At 44.9% G+C, this 24,378-nt stretch overlaps 1 protein-coding gene and 1 pseudogene across 2 annotated transcripts in view; one reads left to right on the top strand and one right to left on the bottom strand.

The window, feature by feature from the left end:
* COL4A2 (collagen type IV alpha 2 chain) overlaps window positions 1–24,378 on the bottom strand; it is a 176,060-nt gene that overhangs the window by 138,889 nt on the left and 12,793 nt on the right. The gene's annotated exons all lie outside the window — the stretch shown is intronic.
* Window positions 16,862–22,485, top strand: LOC309615830 (ATP-dependent RNA helicase DDX3X pseudogene; annotated as a pseudogene). The gene has a single exon. The product of its transcript is annotated as an ATP-dependent RNA helicase DDX3X pseudogene (transcript).

Below are 24,378 nucleotides of genomic sequence, written 5' to 3'. Positions count from 1 at the left end.
AGGCGATAACCATCTGAAATGGCCCCAGCGCCCCCCCGCCCCACGATCTCGGGGAAGGAGCGGTGCAGGGCTGGCCGGCAGTGCCGTGGGCAGATGCGTGGCTGCCAACCAGGACTCACGGGTGAGGATCCAAGAGCACCACTTGCTTCCTTTTATGGGGCATACGCGCTTCCAAAAACTGTCCTGCAGATATCCAAAAAAACAAAACAAAGCCCCAAACAGAAAACCCAGCTTCTTACTCAACGCACGACGTGATCTCCCAGCTAGAGCTGCAGCCAGGAGTTCGGGGCTGGCTGGGCCAGCCCTGGGGAGGAGGGGTGGCCCCAGACGTTTCCTTAGTGCCTGTCTTTAGGGCACAGCAAACTCAAGGCTTTCGTCCTCTTGCAAAGCTCAGGCTAGCAATTCAGGAAAGCAAATCACCCTTCCAGGCTCGCAAAGTATGTGGCTTTCCTTGGCTGCTCTGCATCTTCCCCCTCATCTTTCAGATGAGTGATCCCCTGGGTCCCACTTTTAGCTTCTCAGCAGAGACTCATTGTTTCCACCGGCTGGGAGGCCGGGCAGTTCCCTCCCTGCTCTGGCAGGACTCACGGGGTCGGGCTTTCGTCCTCTTCAGGGAAAGTTCTACCAACTCACATACCTTTACTATGTCTTTCCTCTTAGTTTTAGAATATTAGCATCCTGTCTCAGTCACTGTGCCCTTAGTAATGTACCCTTTCTCTCTCTCACACACACATACACCCCTCCCATCTGTTTTCCGTTTCATTTTTGCCCTCTGGACTAGCTCATGGTAACGGATTCCCATCGGTGCCTTCCTAAGAGTCTCAGCTTGAGTTTTTCCTGTGGACTAACTGTCCAGCTTTCACTGCCTGAGTATTCTTTCCTCCCTTACGTTATGGAAGATTCTTGATCTCTAATTATTAAAATCAACTAATGAAAAGTTTATAGACTATAAGATGCCCATAAAGTTGACTCAGTAAGCATTCATGAAAAAAAATCTAACTTAAAAATCAGCTTAGGGCTTCCCTGGTGGCGCAGCGGTTGAGAATCTGCCTGCCAATGCAGGGGACACGGGTTCGAGCCCTGGTCTGGGAAGATCCCACATGCTGCGGAGCAACTAGGCCTGTGAGCCACAACTACTGAGCCTGCGCGTCTGGAGCCTGTGCTCTGCAACAAGAGAGGCCACGATAGTGAAGAGGCCCGCGCACCGCGATGAAGAGTGGCCCCCGCTTGCCGCAACTAGAGAAAGCCCTTGCACAGAAACGAGGACCCAACATAGCCAAAAATAAATATAAAAATAAATAAATAAATAAATAAGACCCGGCACAACCAAATAAGTAAATAAATATTAAAAAAAAAAAAAAAGACTACCTGAGATCAGATTAAATGAGTGCAGGCCCTTCACATACCCTAATCCTTACTGCCAACCCCGCCCTTGCACCATTGCTATAAAACTCCTCACCAAATCCCTCCAGTTGGGACACACAGTTTAAAAACAAAAAAAAACAAAAAAAACACATCAGCTTAGCACAGGGAACTATACTCAATATCTTGTCATAACCTATAATGGAAAAGAATCTGAAAAAGAACAGATATATATATATATATATATATATATATATATATGTGTGTGTATAACTGAATTACTTTGCTGTACACTTGAAACTCACACAACATTGTAAATTAACTATACTTCAATAAAAATAAATTAAAAAAATCGGCTTAGGATATAATTTAGCAATAATGAACAGCCCCTAGAGTGATAGATGGCCCACTTGGAAAAATTTCGCTTGCGGTTCTAGAGTTCTGTAAAATTATGCCACCAGCCTCATTAAACATCAAGGCGACAACAAGAATGGTAACTTCAAGCTGTTGGTATCATGCTCTTCACTTTCAAAGCATTTTCATCGAGTGGGCTACATTTAACCTTCGCAAGTAGCAGTGCTGTATTTTTAACAGTCGAAGCGTTCGCTCTACCCTAAGCTGTTCCGAGAAACGTCCTGGGAATGAAGCACACACAGCACGATGCCTTCTGGAGCCCAAGCACGTCCAGTTCTCACCAGCACCAGTGTTTCCAGTTCTCACCAGCACCAGTGCTTCCAGTTCTCACCAGCACCAGTGCTTCCAGTTCTCACCAGCACCAGTGTTTCCAGTTCTCACCAGCACCAGTGCTTCCAGTTCTCACCAGCACCAGTGTCGGTCCTGGAGGGCCGCTGTGGTCAGCCACACGGAGGGGGAGCTTTACGGCCACCAGGGTGAGGCCCGGTGCCAGACGTCCATGCCCAGGCCTTCAAAAGCACAGGCTGTGACTCAGGACCTGGCCAAGGGAGTTCCAAGGCAACCCGCCTTGACCTGCCACGAGCGGTTTCCCTTCTGACCCCTGATCCAATTCCACTTTCAATCCCTGGCCTGGAGCCCCGCCCGCTGGCCTGTCGTCCTGGGCCTGGGACCAGCTCCCTCCCGGCCAGGGCAGGTGCAGCTGGACCACTGTTTAGGCTTGTCTCTCTGCTGCCCATTAGCTGTGGGCCATCACTGGGTATTTTTGGTTGGGACACCCTATTTTAAATCTTATTTTTATGATTCCAAATAGCAGAGCACAGCATCTTCTTCACCAGACCCGTGGTTTCTGATTACTTGCATCATCTTGGGTGCTTTTAGAAGTTCCAGTGCCCACGCCCCACTCCAGAACTACGGACTCATTACCATAGGGCTGCATCACCAGAAACTTACGTATGTAGGAGTAGCGAGCAAATGTTATACGTCTATGTATGCAAAATACTATAACCATGGAGTGCGTGTCACATACATACACATACAAATATAACCTCTCTTCTCATTCTTCCCCCTCATCTCTCCTTGGCCCATTGAAACGTCATCGCTGCCCAGCACCGGTCTTCAGAGCAACATCTGGGAACTTGTGCTGTAACCCACACGGGCACCAGTGTGAGTGTGCCCTGGGGCACACGAGGCATCTCTGTGCTACCCGGGAGCCGGTGTGTCCCCGTGAACGCTCAGAAGGAGCAGGAGATGAACTGCCATGTCGGGAGGCTTCCAGCGGCTTTGTGTGTCGAGACACTGACGTTTCAGATGGTCCTTGGGGTCGAGGCTCTGTGTATAAAATGTTCAAACATCCTCAGGAAGGAAGCTCCCAAAAAGCTCTTCGCAGATGTGACGTTGCCTGGTGACATCCAGGCCCCTCTCCTGTGTTCCTCCAGCAAAACCTGATGCGGATAAAGTGGGACCCACTTTCCCCAGTAAAGGGACCAATTGTGTGTTTAGCCCTTTACTCCACTCCAGCCCTGGGCTGGCTCACTGCAGGGCTCAGGAATAAAATGCAGGACGGGCCTCGACCAAGGGCGGCTCTGGGCAGCCCAGCTTCCTCTGCCGTCCTCCAAAATGCATCGTGTTTTGAGGAGCCTATAAAAACCTACTGTTCAACTTCATTTTGATATGCACTCCCCATTTGCTCTGAATTCCTCCCTTTTCATGAATAGTGCCATTATATTCCACTTCACAAGTGTAGCGCTGTTATAATTCCCTGCATGTTCATAAAAAATTGGCTATGCTTGAGACACACAATCAGACATGTTATCAAAAAGAGTCATTCGAATATTTTCCAGGAAAAGAGGAAATGGTCAACTTTTAATTCTCTATATCAATGTCCCAGAGTAGAGGAGGAAATAATTTGAAATAGCAAAGAGACCAAAATAAAGAAAAAGGTTTTTTGTTTTATTTTTGTTTTTAAACTCTGGGAATAGACACAGATGTGAACTTTCCTAGTTTTTATTTTCACTTATATCAGCTCTAGGTGGAAAGATAGTTTAAAAGGAACTGAGTACAGGTAAAGTCAGATTGCATTGCTAACAAGAGTTAATAATATTCTTACTTTTGCAGGGCAGGACATAAGTGAACACAAGGCAGGGGACAGACAGATGGACGGTCCATGTCCCTTGGTCCCAGGCTGGTTACCTTTCTCCTCCCTCAAATGAGGACAGGTCTTAGGGATGGGCTCATGCAGGATCGGCCTGTGGAGGCCGGAGAGGCCCAGTTCTGGGCAGAAGACATTTCAGCATCTTTCCTGTGGTCTTTTCCCTTGTACTTCTTCCTACATCTTTGAGATGATGCTTTATGTAAAATTTTGCACTCTCATTTTTCTTAACATTAAGCATTTCCTCATGCTACTAGAAGCTCTTCATAAACAAAACATTCATAATATGTTGGCTGAATAATATTTGTTCTTAAGCGATGCACCCAAATCTTCTTAACCATTGCCACAATATTCTGCACGGAAATTTCCCCAAGTTTCCCAGGTTATAAATCTACTCTGCAAGGAACGAATCTGTTTAGCTAATGAACATCTCGAAGGAGGGAGCCGTGACCACGATGGGGACAAGGAAACGGAACGCTCCTCAGCTTGGGAACCGGGTCCCACGTGTGAAACCTGGATTCCACTCACACTGAAAACGTGCGTGAACAGAATGTGGCCATGGGCCTCCCTGGTCACGCAGGTCATGACTCTGTGGTCTAAAGGAAGTCTTCAGAACAGAACCAGGGGTACACAACGCAAGTACATTCAGACACGCATGTGGCAATAATGCTCATAAAGGCTTAGATGCAGGCCACGCCTGGGTGCCTGACAAACAAAAAAACACACAACAGATGAACAAGTGCTTCACAAGCTAGGTCTCTCTTTGAATGTCAAAGTCCGCAGTGATGGCCCCTGACCGGCTCCCAGGAAGATCTACCCCACAGCTTAACCTAATGGCAAATGCTACTCAGCTCCCCAAACAGAAACGAGGTCTGTATTTGTGTCATAAGCATTTATTAACCTCCCCTATGGGCAGGACTTGGCACTCTGGGGACACACACTCAACGTGCCAAGTTCTGCATACTCTGAACTCATGGCAGGTTCAGACCAGGGGGGCGGTGAGATGGAGTGAGCGTGGGAGTCAGGCCCCACCACTCACCAACTTCCCAGGCCAGCTTCCTCGCCTGTAACACGAGGATATATTAGTTCATACCTCACAGAGTGACCCTGGAGGTAACGTGAGCTAAGGTGTGTAAGGCACTTAGCCCAGGGTCTAGTCTGGATACGACCTGGACGGCATTAAGTCTTATTAACTATTTGTAACCACAACTATACAGCAAAGCAGATGTGACTGTCTAAGGGCCTTAATAAAAGTACAGAAAACTGGCAAGGGAATTCAGACACGGGAGTGATCATGTCCCAGTGGGAAATCTCAGCATCCTGAATGGGTGCCATATGCCAGAGGCTTCTGTGGGCAGGTAGAATCCTCCAGGCAGGGGAGGGTGACATTCAGACCCAGAAGGGGTCATCCACAGTTGGCAGGAGCTGGGAAAGTGCCGGGGACTGGGGAGAAGCTCACCCCCGTTTCCTGGAGTGTCCACGGCTATCAGGGAGCAGGCTTGCCCAGAGGGTTGAGATAAACAAACCAAGAAGTCAAAATTCATGTGCCCCAATGTTCATTGCAGCACTGTTTACAATAGCCATGGCATGGAAGCAACCTAAGTGTCCATCGACAGATGAATGGATAAAGAAGATGTGGTACGTATATACAATGGAATATTACGCAGCCATTAAAAAGGATGAAATAATGCCATTTGCAGCAACATGGATGGACCTAGAGACTGTCATACTGAATGAAGTAAGACAGAGAAAGAGAAATATCATATGATACCACTTATATGTGGAATCTAAAAAAAATGATACAAATGAATTTATTTATAAAACAGAAACAGACTCACAGACTTAGAGAAAGAATTTATGGTTACCAGGAGGGAAGGGTGGGGTGGGGGGAGGGATAGACTGGGAGTTTGTAACTGACATGTACACACTGCTATATTTAAAATGGATAACCAACAAGGACCTACTGTATAGCGCAGGGAACTCTGCTCAATATTCTGTAATGACCTAAATGGGAAAAGAATTTGAAAAAGAATAGATACATGTATATGTATAACTGAATCACTTTGCTGTACGCCTGAAACTGACATAACATTGTTAATCAACTATACTCCAATATAAAATAAACAGTTAAAAAAAAGGAAAAAAAAACATAAAGGAGTAAAAAAAAACGAAAAGAAGTTGAAATTCATTTGTGGAGCCTTCTGGCCTCGGAATCGTTATGACGAGTCTCCCTTAGAGAAGCATGACTAGAAAAGTGCAAAGGGCTGTGCCGATATCACACGGGAGCAGGTGATCAGGTTCTCCAGGAAAAGGTAGGCACTGCTCAGATGCGGGCATCCTTCCCTCCACTCAGGGGAGCTGTGCTGTCACCAGAGGGGCGTGTTCTGTCTGGAGTCACAACCCATCCTAGAGAAGTTAGGAAATGTCTGGAGAGGAAGAAAAGTGCTTCCAAACACTGCTCCCTATGCAGAGAGTTAGAAAAGAGGTGCGGAGAGAGAGGACCCAACATGTGTGCGGGTGCAAGAACGCACACCCTCTCAGGAAGGGAAGAGGCTCAGCTGTTCCCAATCTCACTGCAAGCCCATCAGGAGGACCTGGGCTCAGTCATGCAGGCTGGACGTGGCATGGGGATCAGGGCTGCAGCAGGGCGTGGAGAGTCATCATGTTTTCTAAGTGCAGAGAGGACCTTATTAACAAAAAATAGTTATCTTTCTGTGATGACGTGAAGGACATTTCTGCCCACAGATGGGGCCAAAGCAGAAGGACATGGAGGGCTGCCATAGAGACACAGTTCCAAGTTACAGAAGTAGGACCCATCAAATGGCAGCCACACCCCTGGAGTGGTCATAAATCAGAGGTGGAATGTGGGCATGGCTGGTGCAGAGCGGGGGGTTTTCTTTGACTCTCAAAACAATTTCTTAGGGTGATGGGTAGACCTTTGGCATAACTACAATCTCCTCTACCTTCTACCTCTTTCAGTTGGTGGAACACATCCTTTCCAGAAGCAAGCCCTGTTGGCTCCTGCGAGGACACTGGAACCTCTCACACCCACTTTCTTGCTGGCTCAGAGATAGGATTTACATAACTACCAATGGAATTTGGGCTTCTGGAAGTATCACCGTGTTAGACTTTACCGTTGCTGGAAGTAAGTACACATTTGAGAACACTGCTGATGTGACAAACACGCCCCAGGCCAGCCACACAGGAAACCAGGTGATGCTGGGGGAGTCACTGCTCACCTTTCAGAACATCACTCCTAAGGACGGCAAAACATAGTCCAAACATAAAAACTGATTCCTCTATTAAAATGACAGAGGAGAGGAAACAGTGCCACATGAGAAAGCGCCATGTAGAGGGAGTTGTCATGCTTATTTCACAACAGTAGTAACAGCATTGGTTTGTGGTGCTGCCACTATCACCTTGTCCCTAGTTTACTTCTCTCTGTATTTGAATCTCTGATCTAAACCTGATTAAAGGCGAGGTGGGCTTGGAAAGTTGTTTCCTATGGTATTTTCTATCATATGATCGCCCAGTAAGCTATTTTGGGGATCATACAATTTTATTAAAAAATTTTTTTAATTGAAATGCAGTTGATTTATAATGTTGTGTTAGTTTCAGGTATACAGCAAAGTGATTCAGTTATACACAGGCCAATAAAATGGACAACCTAGAAGAAATGGACAAATTCTTAGAAAGGTACAATCTCCTAAGACTGAAGCAGAAAGAAATAGAAAGTATGGACAGACCAATTACCAGTACTGAAATTGAATCAGTAATTTAAAAACTCCCAGCAAACAAAAGTCCAGGACCGGATGGCTTTACAGGTGAATTCTACTAAGCATTTAGAGAAGAGTGAACACCTATCCTTCCGAAACTATTCCAAAAAGTTGCAGAGGAAGCACTACTCCTGAACTCATTCTATGAGGCCACCATCACCCTGATACCAAAACCAGACAAAGATATAGCAAAAAAAGAAAACCACAGGCCAATATCACCAATGAACATAGATGCAAAAATCCTCAACAAAATACTAGCAGACCAACCCCAGCAATACAGTGAAAGGATCATACACCATGATCAAGTGGGATTTATCCCAGGGATGCAAGGACTTTCCAATATCTGCAAATCAATCAATGTGATACACCACATTAACAAATTGAAGAATAAAAACCATATGATCATCTCAATAGATGCAGAAAAAGCTTTTGATAAAATTCAACAATACTTTATGATAAAAACTCTCCAGAAAGTAGGCATAGAGGGAACATACCTCAACATAATAATGGCCATATATGACAAACCCACAGCTAACATCATACTCAATGGTGAAAAGCTGAAAGCATTTTCTCTAAGATCAGGAACAAGACAAGGATGCCCACTCTTGCCACTTTTATTCAACATAGTTTTGGAAGTCCTAGCCACAGCAATAAGACAAGAAAAAGGGATCAGATAATTTTGAAGGTGAGCTTGGATTCTGAAAACAGCTTGTGTAGGTTCTAACATCCATCTCAAAGCCTACTGGTGAAGTATACATAATACGTAGGGCGTTAAAAAGCACTTCCTGGCTTGATATTGCTAATGTATTCTAGACAGTACAATAAAGCAAGAAAAAGAAAGAAAGAAAGAAGAGGTATAAGGACTAAAAAGGAAGTTGTGAAGCCATCATTTGCAGATAACATGATTGCATCTCTAGTAAACTTTTAGAGTTAACGAGTTTGGGAAAGCACTAACCATGAAAAGATGGAGAAACTGGACTACATTAAAATTTGAGGTGCCAGCTCATCAAAGGACTTCATTAAGAGAGAGTAAAAGTAAACCACAGAGTGAAACAAAGTACTTCTAACACATGTAACCAAACAGGGGCTTGTATTTAGAATAAAGGGCTCCAAGTCAGTAGGAATAGAGACATTCAGGAGAAAATTAGGCACAATTCTCAAACCTGTGATCACAGGAGAGAATATCCAAATGGCCAATAAATACACACAAACGTGCTTGACCTCATCAGGAATCAGGGAAATACAAATACTGCAAGGGTAAATGTAAGACATCAAATTCTTCTGCTGGTTGTTCTGAATTCGTTTTTGGAGTATTGCCTCATTCCTACTACGGCCCTTAGTCTTAGAAACAGGGCTCTGTGGTTGTAAATGATCTGCATCTGAGAGCTGTCGGGGTCTGCTGGAACACCCCCCGCCCACCCTCTCATCACCACCCCAGTCAGGGCTGATGAACGAGGGTCGGGCCTGAGTTTTCGTGGCTCAAGGCAGCTGAGCCCGGCAGATTGCCCAATAGCTCCAATTCTGTGGTGGCCTTGCCCACTATTGACAAGCAGGGAAAATTATGACCTGCCCTTCTTTTCAACAACGTGGAAATCTCTGAAATGAGTAAGATGGAAACTTGCTGCCGAAAAACATATTATGGAGATTCTGGGTAGGTCTGCTATCTCCCAAGTAATCTTGTTCTTGTCACCACTTTGACAATGAGTCTCAAAGGAACTGGGAACTATATACTGATTGATAGTTCAATTGTCTTATGCCAGCAATTTTAACTTTGTTACTGCCTGGCATTATCACACGGTTTTATAGGTGTATTTTAGGTCCAGTATACAATGTTCAAGTGGATCTTTGGAGGATGATTTAAGAGCTTTGGGATCTTTCTAGAAGAAAATAGTAGCAGTACATTTCCTTTTCTAAAAAGCTACATGGAAAGAAAAAATTATCACTGACCCCAAGAGAACCTGAACGCCCACAGACTACTGAAATAGCATTTTGGTGAGTAGCTATTTTATGTAGAAGTGAAGAAGATGTAAGACACAAGGTAGAGGAATGCAGGCGGCGAAATAGCCAGTAGTCTGATTACCAAACTATGTAGGGAAGAATCAGTCAGCCAAAATAGGTCAAGACAGGCAACCTTGCTGCCAGTTCCTGGGAGAAAACTCTTCTTAATTGCTGTTTTGGAAACTAATTGCACCGAACAGGAGGTCTTTAATTCAAAGGAACAGGGCCAAGTCACCCAGCTCTATGGTACCTATACGGTACAGCATCTACAATGGATCAAACAGAAGCATGCGGCTCAGAGCAGCGTTTCAGGAGGGAGGTGGACGGCTAGTACTGGAAACCTGGGCAAACAAAGAGATGCACTTTGCTTTGAACCATAAGAGAATCCCAGAAATACTGGCCCGAGGAGGTTTCAGGCAGTTTTCAGAGTTGCTTAGATGAACTGTGAACAAACAGATGGGGAGTCTCAATAGATTTCAGGGGATTTGGCCCAATCAAGCTGGCACTGTGGCTGCGAAGGGCTCTGCGTTGTACTGTTCCTCCCCCCACCCCCCAGCTTCATTCCAACTTGCCACCCACGTCCACAATGAAGCCACTCAAGTAAAACATCGAGTTACAGCAGTATCTTTCCACCCTTGCCCTAACACCGCATCCCCTTCTAAACGCTGACACGCCAGTTGTCTGCTTAGTGACCGTTATAATAATGAAAATTCCTTTATTTAGCTTGCTTGAGATGAAGTCAAGCAGCCGTAAGAGGGACCTGCAAAACAAAATCAAGTGCCATCCGCAGTTAAAGGGGCCGTGGAGAGCCTTGAAATCTTTCATGGTAAAACACAGCATCCATCCCATTTCATAAGAAAATTCTTACAGGGTTCCTCAGATTTGAAAAAAGAGCAGTTAGTATTTAAAGAAAAATAAAATGCTTACTGTGTGGAAGCAATATACTTAGTGCATCTGCCACCCTTGGCTTTGCCATTAAGAGATGAAAAGCCGGCTTCATAAGATATAGTTTGGCGCGTTCTAAAGATTCCTCCTCTAGCCGTGATGGAATTATGCACTTTGCTCTCTTTTCCTACCAACATCATGGTGGTTATAATAGTCCTTTATTTCTTTTGTGGGTGATTGGGAATAGCACATGGAAATGTCCACGGAGCTGCATGAATCTGGAATAATCTGCTCGGGACAAACCCTTCAAGAAAAAGGAGGGATCCAACACCAGCTCTATCACAACCTAGTGACGTTATTAGCATGTTACTGAATCCCTCTGGCTCCCCTTCGCTTCAGCGGTAAATAAGATGACTGCACCTGTTCCGTCTATTTACAAGGCTGCTGTGAGGATTAAAGGAGATGATGGCTACAAAAGAACTATAAGAAATATATAAGATAATCAGGAATAAGGACAAGAGGGCAGGGTTTTTTTTTGCAGCATCCAGGGACACTGAGGTCGCCTACCCTCCAAATACCACATCTTCTGTCTCTTGTTGATTATCTTCTGTGTATTCTCTCTCCAGAGCCATGAATTCCCACCTTGCCCCTTCCTAGTGGTTCTCACTATTGTCTAGGACTTTTAAGAAAGCCTTTGGGGGACTCCCCTGGCAGTCCAGTGGTTGGGACTTTGCCTTCCAATGCAGAGGGTGTGGGTTTGATCCCTGGTCGGGGAGCTAAGATCCCACATGCCTCACAGCCAAAAACCAAAAAAACATAAAAAAAAAAAAAAAAAAAGAAAGCCTTCGGTATGTCAGGAGTCTCATCTCAGCGTTCTGGATTCTCTAAGTTAGGTATTCTTAAGAATTTAGTCTTTCTAACTTCAAGGAATCAAAACTCAGGTGAACTCCAGGTGATGTCAGTGATGGGGGATTGTTCTTGGAGGTGTACAGAGTGATGAAAGAGTTAATGTGGTGCCTTACACTCCTTTAAGTCTAGTATGGCTTTCAAACCACTAGCGTTTAAAAAATCAAATACCCCAGGGATTGAAGTAATGTTACCATCAACTTGTTCATAGGTCTAGACTTCCTCCATTTAATTTACTTATGCATCTTGTTCAGATGAGCATGATTTTTTAATCTCTTTACTGGTTATGGACTTTAAACATATTGTACTAAAATAGAAGAATTTATCTTTGCCATAGTATGGGATCTCAGTGAAGTAGCAGCTTTGTTCCATGATATAGTTCTATGATGATCAATGGGTTTGACTTGGTAGAATGTTTTGTTCACCATTTCCAAAACAAGCCTTTAAAAACAGTGAATCATGTAATTTACTCAAAAAAATGATCTAATATATAAAATGACTTAATCAGTGAAATTAGATGACAGCATTAGTTTATCAAGGCTGGCACTTGACTAGGGCTTGGGTTTACAATTCTACCAGGAGCTGGCTGTGTGGTTACAGGCCGGTGTCTGTACCTCTCTGGGCCCCAAACTTACCTTTAGGAAGAGTTTGGACTAGTTGATCCCTAAGGTCTTACCTGCTGAGCTTTGACACCTAAGGATGACCCCTTCACAAGGAAAATTTCCTTATATATCATCTTTCATATGGTACAATCATTGAATTAAACATGCTGTTAGCACGTTGAACTATATATCTGCACCTTCAATTTCTTCTGAAAGCCCAGTGTTTTATTTTCATATTTCATGAAAGAAAGGAATGAAATAGAGAAAGATAATAAAATGCTTAACAGGCAAGTCTCCGCTTATACCGCATTTGTTTCACTGAACTTGATCAGCCTAGTTTGGCTCTTCCTCAATGCCAAACCAGAGTGAAAATTTGGACTAGTTTTATTTAATGTGGAAGGATTAGATTGAACAGGAAAAAATATCTGATTTGAGGAATTTTGAAAAGAGAAACAAAATTTTACTTTTAAAAAAAAAACAAACAAGTCAACAATCCAGCTAAGAAGTCATGGCCCTCAGATAGAGGTTCTTCAGGGTGGTTTAAACAAACCGATAACGCTTATCAGGAACAAATTATTTTGTGCAGGTAAATGAGTGCTTCAGAAGTGCCTGAAGGAGATTTGTTTTCTTAAGCAGATTAAGAATCTTCCGATTAACTTTTTCAGACTATCCATATTAACTGAAAACTTCTTACCTATAGGTTACTGAAGACAAAGTCACAATTATTAGTCTAGATTAAGGAGGTTTACGGTACATGATTTATAGTTTAGAATTCTACCATCACCTAACAATCATTGAAAATACTGACGCTGTTTCATAAGTAAAATTGTAGGAAAATGTTATAAAAATCTATTTAGACCTTACTAAGTCTATGGGAAAATAATAATTTTGTGTATGTGACCACGAAAAGCTGTTTATGTTCACAATTTTGTTTTAAAGGGTACATTTTTAAAAGATGACGTCCAAGGGCTAAAACTTCCCTAGGAACCAGTGCCTTAACTAACGATAAAAACAAAATTAGCTGGGTGTGGGTCACAGCAGGGGAACTATTTCTCTAGGGCTGCTGGGGGACTTTAACGCTTCAGTGACACCCACAGAATGAATTCCTCTCTTGAAACAACAAAAGCCAACTACTTCAAGCTGGATTTCTTTGTTTTTCATTCCAGCACCCCATCTCCAGCTCTTCATTATAAAAAGACATGAGCTTAAAAATTAGATAATCAACAAGGACCTGCTGTAGAGCACAGGGAACTCTACTCAATATTCTGTAAGAACCTATATGGGAAAAGAATCTGAAGAAGAATAGGTATATGTATGTGTATAAAAAAATAAACTATGATGTTCAATTAAGAAAACAAAACCAAACACCTGGGGCCATTTGAGAGGACCACTCTACGGCACTCTCAGTTCTTAATGGCAAGAATCGAATGTAAAACGCAGGGCCGTTTTGACCCTGAGATGGATGGGCCAGGCTGGCTGGCTGGGTGGCAGTGGTGATGTAACAGTTGTTTGCTGGATGGGATCCCGTGTGGTCAGCGATGTGGGGAGAAGCTGTCTTCACTACGCAGAGAAGGTGATGGTGTGTGCTGAGCCCTGGGTAGGGGGTGGGGTGAGGACCTGAACATGTGGACGGAAGCCAGCCAGTGGGGGGCAGTGAACTAACCCACGTAGAGTGGCTGGTGAAGCCGAGATGTGAATGCCAGGAACCCTCCAGATGACAACCCATCAAAGTGGCTGAAACAGGGGTCCCTCGGGAGAGGGCCACCCAGGTTGGGAGGCAGCAGACGTGGGGGGGGTGGTGAATGCATGTGTGTTGGAAAAGGCACAGGTGTCTGAAGCTGAGTCTCTACAAGTGACTAAGTGAATGTTGCTTTAAGCTTCTGGGGGCAAAAGGGGTCTACACTGAACAGGGCTTTACCTTCAACCCAAGCTTGTTATCTACCCATGGTCAGGCTCTTTTGGGCACAGACTGGTCAAGTTTTTCAGTTGGCTTATGAGCTGCCATCTGAGGCTGTGAGTTTCACTGATTTTTCAGCAATAACCCAACAGTCAAGCTAAGACCGTGTTATCCTCTTGCTGCCACGTAAATGAACAGATTAGGAATCAAGACGCTGGATGTAGATGGAGCCCCCTAGACATGACCTAAAAGAATCAGAATCACTAAGGAGGCAGCTGGACACAGTGTGGGGCAGTGGGAGGAGCCGGGCCTGAGTTAGAGCCCGAGTCTCTGCGGAACCCCTGTCGTGAAGGCCACAGGAGCCTGAGAAGGGGCCCCTGCAAACCGGGATCAGTGAAAACTCAAGTAACTCATGTCCACGAACAGCCTACCTAAGACACACCTGGGGCCTGCCATATGCGGAGGGAGAGAGAGACACTGAAGGAGCATCTCTCCACCGAAAAGCCTTTGGAGTTACCTGCCAAGGCTCCACGACTCAGGGATGCAGAGGGGCTGTCACCAGGGAGAGCGGCAAGGAGGGACCTGGTCAAGTTCAAGGGATCATTGAGTTCAGGGGAGAGAACAGCAATCACGGCACCTGTAGGGGTGTTTACTCTACACCAGGCACTGTGTGCGGTGCTTTATGCACCTTACGGAATTTAGTCCTTTCAGCATCTAGCTGAGGGAGGATTATAAACTCATTCTGCAGAGGAGGACCTGAAGATCTCACCCAAGGTCACAGTTCATGAAGCCACAGGAGCCGGACTCCAAGTCTGAAGCTCCTCCTCCCCTCAGGTTGCTGGGCAAATGTCATCTGAGCTCTAAGCAAATGACTTAGAATGAAGTTCTGGGAGGGGACACCTGCCCCTCCGCCCCCACCACAGGCAAAGTACAAATTCTGTACCTTGAAGGAGACAGGAAACCTTCAGGAATAAAGATGCACAAAGGGACCACGTGATTAAAGTCTACAGGAGGGACCTCGGTCATTGTGCAAATCAAGGGTTCACTACCTCCATTCACTAATCTTCCGAAATGATTTCCTTTGTAGACATTTGCCTAATAGGTCTGCCTACTTAATCTTTGCTTTTATCTCTAATATATGCTTGTCCTACATGGAATTTTCCAAAGGACTCCGTTTGGTAGATGCTTTAACCAGAGACGGTCAAACGCATGACTGACCATCACTGGGGAAAATCAAGTGTCATTCCACGAGGAACAGAGCTCCTTGAACAACTCAGAGAGAGAAGTGGGTGGAGGGAGTGTGCTTCCAATTTCATTTCAACAGGAAACAGGCTTCAAGTAAACTCTCCATGACGCAGGAGTGTTGTTTTCTGTTTCTAACACTTGGCTCTAAACAGTTACTCTGAAATGTGTTGATTTCTGATCACTACGTACACCCTTTGGGTTAAACTGTTCAAATGATGATGACCTAAAGCTGATGGTGTTAAGAAGGCCCGTTTTTTTATGGGGATAAATGTGTTTTCATGAAATAGGCCACGAGGCCCCTTCTCCCGGCGGCCCCTTCCCTCCCCAAACAGGCTGTTTTTGCAACGCTCAGGGTCAAACTTGCTCTCAGGCAGGACATGACCCCGGGAGGCCTCAGCCAGCCCGACATGTCAAAAGATAATATGCTTAGCAAAGAGAGAAATTCCTTAACCCTTCCAGAGAACAGCAGATGAAAACGATCTTTCTCTTATCTCTAGTTTTCCAAAAATCGCCTGGGCAAGCAAGCGAGCGGAGCGTGCTTTTTTGGCAGCATTTTAGAAGACTGGCAGGACATTTTGGGGGAAACAAGCCCGGGGGTACGTTCTTTGATGGTGGGGAGGTGACTATTCAAAGGGCAAACAGAATCACAAGGCCCTAGAGACAACTGTCTAAGACTTGCTACCCAAACTGTGGTCCCTGGACCAGCAGTAGCACGTCACTTGGGAGTGGGTGAGAAATGCAGAGTCCCAGGCCCTGCCAGGTCTGTAGAGTCTGAATCTGTGGAATCAAACGCACAGTCTGCCCAGCGCTGCTCTGGCTCAGCTCTTCCGACTCTAGCCAGGATCTCGGAGCAGCATCTGATGTGCTTTCTGTGGACTCTGTGTCAGCGATCGGCGTTTCCAGGGGAGGGTGACTTCCCAGTCAAGCCCCCCTTCCCCCAGCGGCCTCACGATCCCGGGCCCAGTAGGGAGGGCGTCACGGGGCCAAGTTCAGTTATCACCTTGCCTGATAAGTAGGGGTTTGAATGACCTCTCCCCATTCCATCGGTTTGGTCCCTGGTCCACTTTCCACATTCTTACCCTCGACAGAGTTTCCAGAAGTACAAAGGAGGCCACTGGCCAACCTCCTCTGCCCTGAAGAAAAAGTCCAGCTCAGCCTGCAGATCTCACTGGCCGAATGCCGCCAGGAGACAGCTGGCACCCTGTCTTGCAGAGGAAGCATATTTTGCATTAGTTTGACTTTGCAGACAAGCCGTCATCGTCTATCTACCCCAGTAGTTTTCATGCAGCAGTTCAAATCGAGTGGAGAGTGAGAAAGGAGACTGCATCAGTGGCCGCAGGTGCGCGTTTCTGCGGGATGTGCCTTTGGCCCTGAGCAGCATGATTCGTGCTGGGATTCTGAACAAAAAGTCCCCAAACACTGCGTGCCAGTTCTGACCAGGACTCCCGTCTTCCCAGCTTGCTTCCCTCCTGCTGGCGTCTGTCTGGGCTGTGAGTCAGATCCCAGCTCCCACGCTGGACCTGCACTGGATACCGGGCTCCCAGGACCGTGACCCTGGAGCTCACAGGGCTCTGGCTCAGGTTCGGCAGAAGAGCAAGCGCTCCCTCCTTAGGAGTTTTCCACGGCGCCTGTGCCTGCCCTCCCATCATGAGCACAGCAGAGGCGGCAAGAGCCACCTCTGCTGACTTTCTGTCTGGGACTCTGACCCTCTGGCTGGCCCCTCGGCTTCCCTGCTGCTCACTCGTTTAAACCCTGCGACTCACAATTGCAGAGGAATGAGTGTTAGTTAAAGAGACATATTTAGCACCACTAAGTTAAACGAGAAAAAACCCAGAGCAAGATGGGTGCCAGGCATCCCAGAGGCTCCTCATGCCAATACCTGATGTCACCCCTGGCAGGTGGCTGCTTCTGGGACCCCCTCCTCCTCCTGGGTGTCAGGTTACAGCATCCTGACAGCTCCCATGCAGACCACGCAGAAGAGAAGCTCAGAGTAGCTAGTGAGCCTGAAGCAAGCCCGTCTTTGGGATCCAAACTAGTGATGTGGCTAAAGGCCCTCAAACTGCCGCCACAGAATTCCAGGGGACTGGCTACAGGTTTTTACTGGATCGATACCTTTGTCCGTTGGCTTCTCTCAGATTGAGAGGTTCAGCAGAGGGGGGACTGGGGCAGGATGAGACCTTGGGCTCAGTGTGTCAGAAACAGTGCACCCGAGGGACCCACTCTATCAGGGAGTGGTCAACATCGGCCAGAAAGCAAGACCCACATCAAGAGGAGAGGGGCCACCAGCGAGCCACGCAGAAGTGGGAGGACCAATCTTAGAGACCCAAGTACAGAAGCCCCACGGCCAACGGGCCCACGTGCTTCTTCTAAACTTGACTCTAACCACCGAAACCTACCAGCCAAGAAAACAAAGCTGAACTTGAAAACAATAACTTAGAAAAGTACAGGAATAGTATTCAGCCTCAAAAAGGAAGGAAATTCTGACACATGCTTCAACATGTCTGAACCTTCCAGACGTTATGCTAAGTGAGATCAGCCAGTCACAAAAAGACAAATACCGTATGACTCCACTTACGTGAGGTCCCTAAAACAAGCAAACTCACAGAAACAGAGACTAGAGGTTCCCAGGAGCTGGGAGAGGGGAAGAGGGAGTTACGGTTTAATGGGACAGAACTTCACTTTGGGATGAGGAAGAAAGTTCTGGAGATGGATGGAGATTGCACATCAATGTGAATGTTCTTAATGCTACTGACTTGTACACTTAAAAATGGCTAAGATGGTAAATTTCATGTTATGTGTGTTTTATCACCGTTTAAAAAAAAGTATAAAAGAATCAACAGAGGTTTGCACAAGATAGATACACAAGAGACCTGAGGTAACATTAAAAAGATCATTTTCAAGTGATTAGTTTACAAACACTGTATGTCTGTAGTGTATGTGACGTATGAATCACATGTCAAGGTTTTATTTTTTAATTTCAGGAAATTGATCTAACTTTTAACACATGAAATGCTTAGCAAGAATAGAGAGCTAAGACAACTTTTTAACGTGAGGAGTTAAGAAAAACCTCATGAAGGCTGCCTTTTCTTCTATGTTTATCCTTAGAGACTCTAGTTAATTAAACCCAACGAGGAAGAAAAACCAACACGAAGGCAAAAATGTTGGCAGAATAAACAGCCTGTCTTTTGTTCTCACTCAATAACTAGAAGGATTGAGATTTTGCTAAAGGTACTGTAAACAGAGACAGACAATTCTAAAAATGGATGCAATGTATGATTATACGTATACCCCCTTCTAAATAAGTTTACTTTCTTCTGCGACACTGCTCTGGCTTTGCCCTCTCGCTTTAATACGAAACAGAAGTGAAGGTCCAGGTTTGACTTTGTTCCGGGAACTGGCCTTTCTAACCACCTGAAGCATCAGTGTGGTGCAGACAGACATTCCCTGTTCTGGAATTTCTAGGCAGGAGTCAATGCTCTTTTCAACTGCGTTTACTTCCTAATTAAGGAATTTTGGGACTTAAAAAAAAAAAAATCCAGAGCAAGCATGACTAATCTTCCTTCCTTCCCCCTCTGCAGTAGTGTAAGTCATTTATTTCTAGAACATGAAATTCCAATCAGGCGAGAAGCAGAAAGTAGTTTGGGTGGAACAGTCAGATAAACGGTCGTTTCTGCTTGACCACTTAAATGCACAGGGAAGGATTCACTGACTTCAGTTTTTGTGGAGACCAAAAAGGGTGCTGATTCTCTGGAGGATTTCTTATACCATGAAGGATATGCTTGCACCAGTATCCATGGAGACCGATCACAGAGAGATAGAGAGGAAGCCCTTCACCAGTTCCGCTCAGGAAAAAGCCCAATTCTAGTGGCTACTGCTGTGGCAGCAAGAGGACTAGACATTTCAAATGTGAAACATGTTATCAATTTTGATTTGCCAAGTGATACTGAGGAATATGTATATGGGATTGGCCATACAGGACGTGTAGGAAACCTTGGTCTTGCCACCTCATTTTCCAATGAAAGAAATATAAATATCACAAAGGATTTGTTGGCTCCTCTTGTTGAAGCTGAACAAGAAGCGCCATCTTGGTTAGAAAGTATGGCTTATGAACACCACTGCAAGGGTAGCAGTCATGGGCGTTCTAAGAGATTGAGTGGATGATTTGGTGCCTGAGACTATCGACAAAGTAGCAGTTCTGGAAGTCCTAGCTTTAGTAGTAGCCGTGTAAGCAGCAGCCGCAGGGGTCGAGGTGGTCATGGCAGCAGCAGAGGATGTGGTGGAGGTGGCTATGGAAGCTTCTACAATAGTGATGGATACGGAGGAAATTACAACTCTCAGGGGGTTGACTGGTGGGGCAGCAGAATCCGCTTCGCAGCAAAGTCACCATTTCGAAAAAGCTAATATGGAAACCACATGTAACTTAGACTATATCATGTAGCTTCAAGAACTAGCACTACATTACCAGCTGTGATTCTCCTGAAAATTCAAGGGAGCTCAAAGCCAAAGGAAGAAAAGAAAGGAACAATCAACAACCCTATTAAGAAGCTGATGTGAAAACTTAGCTACTGTAGTTTGGATTAACTCCCCTTCTGCTTATTTCCATCCCAAACTGCATTTATAATTTTGTGACTGAGGACCGTTTGTTTGTTAATGTACTGTGACTTTAACTTCAGGCAACTTATTATTTTGATGTCCTGTTGGGTCAGTAATGCTGAAGTTTTCAATTGTTTTGACAAAATAAATTCACTGAACTTGAGCTAAAATCAAACCTTGGCACACAGGTGTGATACAACTTAACAGGAATCATCAATTCATCTGTAAATATTATAAAGGAAAAAATCGTGGGCTGTCTCCTGCATTAGGACTTTTTGATACTTGCAGAGAGGGTAGGAAAACACCTTACAGCAGAATTAGTTTCTAATGTGGCAGACTGTACTAAGTTGACGTTCTGACTTGCTCACTCTATCCTGCATAGGCACTTTTAGTCTTTAAATAAGCCATTCCAGTCATGATGAGGTGGCATGTATGAATACATCCATACATTTTTCAAAGCACTCTTCGAAGTTAATGCAAGTAAATACAGCAATTCCTCTTCTAATGTTTAGGTTACTAATTCTAAGCTAGGCAGATGTGGGCATATTATTATAGGAAAAGTTTAAAAGTTCTGATAACAAAAGTGTTTAGGGGAAATTTCATCTAATTAGATGTTTTAAATGCCTGACATAAATAAAACTGAAGTCGTAGAATGGCTGACCATGCCAGTGACCAGTCCTTTTAAGGACCTGCTTGGATTTTGGTCTTCAATGCATGCTAGTGTTGATGTTTTTTGGTCAAGAGGATATAAGCAGGAGGAATTATGCAGCAGGCTTTTATTTTAATGCAGATTCTCTTTTTTCAGTTTAAGCTGTGCTGAAATGTTAAAATGGCTTACACTTGTAGAATTTGTAAATCAGAGTAGCTACAAACTCTGAAATTCTTGAGATCACACAGGTTGGCAATGTGTACTAAACTGCACAAGGTGTTATTTCTATATAGTGCAGTTTTAACGTATTTTAGTTGCACAGGTTTCCATTGTATTTATAGTTGCTTTCTGCTAAATTTGACCAAAGATGATTGTTCACCAACTAAAAATGCCTCTGCCACTTGGAATTCTGTGCTCATTTTGTGGTTGGAATATAGTGATCTTTATAGACTAATATTTACAATGGCATAAGGCGGCAAAAATTTCTTAAAGTGCAGTAATTTTCAAGTGTACTCTGCCTTGTTCTAAAACTTTATTAAGTAGGTGCACTTGACAGTATTGAGGTCATTTGTTACGGTGCTATTTCAATTAGTATAGATTTAGACTCTTGTACATTTTGCCCATAAATTTTTACAAAATACTTATTTTATTGCACATTCAGAGAATTTTAGATATATGTCTTGTGTGTGCGTCCTTAAACTTCCAAACTTATTTTGTCTCTTGGAAATTGTTGAACGCAGCGTGTTAAGAACTAGATTCTAAAATTTTATTTGGGACCATGGAATGATAGTTGAGAAGAAAACTATTTGCACACGACAGATTTTAGATACTTTTTGCTGCTAGTTTGTGTAATATTTATTGAACATTTTGACAAATATTTATTTTTGTAAGCCTAAAAGTGATTATTTGAAAGTTTAAAGAAACTTGACCAAAAGACAGTATAAAAACACTGGCACTTGAATATTGAATGTCACCGTATGTGAAATAAAATATTTCAGGGTAGTGTGAGCTTTTAATGTTAAGTCCTATTAAGCGTGAGTCAAATTAAGCAGGCCCAGCATTGGCAATGTAGGTAGCTGTAACTTTCTGACAAAATTTAAGGCAAAATTGGCAACTTGAAATTATAACATGCCAAGGTTTTGATACATTTGTCTTAAAATGTTAATGAAACACTTCTAAACACTGCTATGAAGTGTCCACATTTTCAAAGGTTCTCAGAATTTTATTTAGTACATATTTTGTTTTGTTTGATTTTCAGTGTCTGGCATATTGCGGTTCTCAAACATGTGGTTATCTTTGTGTATGGCCATAATCAGTGACTTTTAGATTCAGTTTTGTCAGCCAGCAATATTTTCAGTAAATAAGAATGGAATTAAATTTGCTGAAGGTAAACATCGAACCTCAAGTCACTGTAAGTTTAGTAATTGCTTAACGTAATGTATTAGTTTTAGATGCTAGCACTGCACGTGCTGTGTTTTTTCTGATTTTACTAAAATAAAGCATTGAATACCAAAAAAAAAAAGCAAAGAAATCGCTCGCCAGTCGCAGCTCAGGGGCTCAGGCTCACGCACGAGTCACAGAGCAGGAGCTCAGGCTCACCCACCAATCACAGGGCAGGAGCTCAGGCTCACCCGCCAATCACAGGGCAGGAGCTCAGGCCCACCCGCCAATCATAGGGCAGGAGCTCAGGCTCACCCACCAATCACAGGGCAGGAGCTCAGGCTCACACGCCAATCTCAGGGCAGGAGCGCAGGCTTACTTGTGAATCACAGCGCAGGGGCTCAGCTGTGGCGCCAATCCACCCACGTGGCAGAGCCGGGGTCTAAGCACCGGGTCACCAGGGGCCAGAGGGGCTCCGGGCTGCGTACAGCAGGCTGTGCCTCAGCGGCCCAGGGCTTGGGGCTGCGTTCGGCGGGTGGAGGGCCCAGGGCTGGAGAACTTGGTGAACGGAGCAAAAATCGGACTATCGATCTTAAAGGGCGAGCCGGTCTCGGCGTGGCTTTGAAATTCCCTTAAGTCACCTGAGGGTGTCCCCGGGGCTGGGCCCCCCACCAGCATTCTGGAGCATCCCCCAGGTGACGGCCACGGCAGCCAGGTTGACAGACACTGCTTAACCCAGATGCCTGCCCCCTCCCCGCCCCCCCACCACCCAGCAGCAGCTCACTCACAATTTCACAAAGCTCCCCGGGTCATCCTCACCTCCTGACGGGCCAAGGTCCACTGGTTTCATAGGAAACTAGAGGCAAATTCTGCATGTAAGTAACTGCTGTCAGACCCACTTTTGAGCAAAGTTTTACATCTAGAAGGGCACAGGGTGTCAGTGAAGAAATTCTGGAATGGGGGTGAAAAAGAGGCAAACAGAATCTGTAAAGAGATATTTGTATCTCTTTTCTCCCCAGCTTCTTTGATGGGACTCCACTGACTTGAACTGGGAGAGGCTGGCTTTTGTCTTCCATCTCCTGGCAAGAACAATTCAAGGGGAAAAGGGGAGTGATGTGCTGATACAAGTACTCCTGCTGGGAGGGGAGAGAGGGAGGGGAGACGGGTGTGTGTGTGTGTGTCCACTTATAACTGGATGGAGGGGTCCCTTCCCTAGTCGGGGTACCCTTTCCTCCCTGCACCGGCAGCCAGAGCTGAGTGACCTGGCTGAGCTTCCAGTTTAATCAGAGCAGACCTGACAGCTACACATGCTGTTCCTGTAACTGAGTTGCTCTGGTTCCTCAGAGAATCGCTTGGGAGAACATGAAGACTACATTCTCCTTCGAAACCCCAGGAAATCTGTTAAGGCTTTGAAGGAATGCTTCACATCATGCCTCGAAGGCCTGTTCTTCTGTGATGTTGGGAACCAGACCCGTTACCAGCCAGAAAGTTTGCTGAACTGACCTCTCCTTTGACGAGCCTTCTTTTAAAACAGGAATGATTTTTGCCCAAATTGTCACTTTGTTTTTAACTTCGCAGCTTTTTAGGATTGCAGTGAAAATGAACGTGTTTGCTCTTCTGCAGTTTCACAAAAGCCAAGGCAGACAGCTGAAAAATCACTGCACCATGCGACTTCACAACAAGAAACGCATTGATTTTTCCAGCCTCTGGCATCTTGATATTGATAAGCAGACACAAAAACTGATGTCTACACGCACTGGTAAGGTTTACAAATCATTTCAGACTGTTTGCGGCTAATATTCCTTGTTTTGAAACGGGAAGGGGGAGGCTGGGCCATAAAAGCTGATGACTAAGACGAAGGAAATCCTGTCTGAGCTAAGATTGTCTTGGAGGGGAGGGGCGGGGCAGGGAGGGAAGCTGCCAGACCTGGTGGGAGCTGGTAGGAAAGGAAGGTGCTTTTCAGATAGGAAAGGAGAGTATCTCAGGCCCGTATTTGGTCCTTCATTGCAACTTGGAAGGTTGTTACAATTCGGACTGTGACCAAGTAAGGAAGAAAGGGAAGGGGGTGATTTTCCCCCTGGAATTTCCAGCTGCACTCTTCTTGTTTGAGGCTACTCACTGGCCTTGCTCACCTGGGCGCTCAGGAGGAAACGGGTGGGTGTATGTCCTGTTCATCCTGGCTGTGGAACCACAGCAGCGAGTGAGCACTGCTGAGGCCCTGTTAGGCAAAGGCTGGGGGATCTCTCCGCTCCTTCGAGAAAGACATCCTCTCCTAAGGTTCTGTGGTGTGTTTTCTGTGCCACATTGCCAAACCAAAGCCTCTAGAGTTTTCTTGCTTTGTTAAATGATACTTGGGTCTCAGAGTTCTTCGAACAAAATGTTCTTTGTTTGTAAGTCTTTCCATTTGTTCTGGAAATAATTTAGTTACACCTTGACCTAACTTTAATTAAAATTAACATTCTTCCCTTGGCGGGTGTTTTTCAAACTTAAGAAAATACAAACAACTGTCCACAGGCTTTGGG

This window comes from Balaenoptera borealis, assembly GCF_965194805.1.
Source record: "Balaenoptera borealis genome assembly, chromosome: 18".
Lineage (NCBI taxonomy): Eukaryota > Metazoa > Chordata > Mammalia > Artiodactyla > Balaenopteridae > Balaenoptera > Balaenoptera borealis.
Note: the sequence above shows the minus strand (reverse complement) of the source record. Positions and strands in the feature narration are given on the sequence as shown.